Source organism: Amphimedon queenslandica, unplaced genomic scaffold (genome assembly GCF_000090795.2).
Source record: "Amphimedon queenslandica unplaced genomic scaffold, v1.1 AMPQUscaffold_9501, whole genome shotgun sequence".
NCBI classification, from domain to species: domain Eukaryota; kingdom Metazoa; phylum Porifera; class Demospongiae; order Haplosclerida; family Niphatidae; genus Amphimedon; species Amphimedon queenslandica.
This window is the reverse complement of record NW_003550227.1, coordinates 2,446-3,783: the sequence shown is the minus strand read 5'-3', so window position 1 is coordinate 3,783 and position 1,338 is coordinate 2,446. Positions and strand designations below refer to the sequence as shown.

Here is a 1,338-nt window from a genome sequence, read left to right as displayed (position 1 = left end):
AGGGATTGGAACGGGCCGTAGCAACAGGAAAATGCTAGTTGATAGTACCGTAAATAATTTCTCTAAATACTCGTATGTAAAATTAAAAATGGCTGAAAGTTGAAGCAGGTAAGCAAGCTTCTCAGGTGGTTTATTGTTGCATAAAGTCTTATTTTGTGCAGGTAACCCTTCAATAATGTTTAGAGACATTCTTCCTATTTGCCCAAGCTGTCTGCTGTAGCAATGTATCTGTTTGCAGTTTAAATTCAGTGTTTTATGAATTAGCCATCATTATTGATCACATTTACTATATTTAGTTCTATTTTTTGTTTTGTACAACCTATTGAATAGAAATGGTGTTGGCGACCTCCGGTGTGTTCTAAGCAATACAATGGTGTGATAGCTAATGTCACAGACCCTTTGGTTTTTATGTTAAGGGTACAAAACAAACCTCTCAAACTAATCAGTAAATCTATTGTTACAGAAAGATGCAACCGTATTTCCAAATGAAACATAGTGGGCGACCTCTACATTATGAATCTCTATTGAGTGGTTGAGTAAGTTATTGTCTTCTGTCTAACACTACTGAGATAAGGGTACAAAACAAAATGTCATTCTAAGCATTCTCATTCCAAAGCAAATATTCAGTGTAAATGATGATGCTAGCAACATAAAAATTAGTCTGGGGATAGATGCCGGTCTCCTCTGCTTCCTTTGATATAAATAATGACGTATAGTGACACCACTGCTGGAATGACAGGTCTCAAAAAGACAGCTCTTGCTCAAAGACAGCCTCCGTTGCTAGGCGTTGCTAGATGCAAATGTCAACTAGCATCCGTATCCTAGCGATGTATACGGAGATGCCCCGTTTCCAATCCCTCTGTACTCTAATATCTATGGTGGCTCAGCTCAATCAAAATATGCACCACCCAGTTTAGTAAAAATGGTGCCATGTGGCCTTACTATGGACAGAAAGCTTTAGTTTTTCTAGGCATGCACACAGTTTTACACAGATTTGTTAGGCTCTACTTGTTTCACGCAATTACTATATCCAGTTTCTTCAGTTTCGAGGCAGTAGCCACCTTCTCAGAGAGGACCTGCTATGCTACAAAATGGCTGGTGAGTCACACTTAAGCTGTCATATCTCACAAACGAAGGAAAGTCAAGCAATTCCACACATATTTTTTGTTCTTCATGTTTTCCTTTACCTGTTGTTGCCTTCAAAGGTACCATAGCTTCAACTATGCAAAAGTTACTCGTTAACTTTTTCTGTTTTTAAACGCTGCCGACTTTTGCCACCTTGGAAAGGAACAAAAGAGTTTATTATAGAAAAAGAACAACTTTTCCTGTACCTAATTG

At 38.2% G+C, this 1,338-nt stretch overlaps 1 long non-coding RNA gene across 2 annotated transcripts; it reads left to right on the top strand.

Moving 5' to 3' along the window:
• Positions 1-15: 15 nt before the first annotated feature.
• On the top strand, positions 16-366 carry LOC109590772 (uncharacterized). Of its 2 annotated transcripts, none has more exons than XR_002189500.1 (2): positions 16-108; positions 162-366. It is a non-coding gene; the product is annotated as an uncharacterized LOC109590772 (long non-coding RNA). The 2 variants fall into 2 exon arrangements; XR_002189499.1 differs by having other exon boundaries at positions 147-366.
• The last annotated feature ends 972 nt before the right edge of the window (positions 367-1,338 follow it).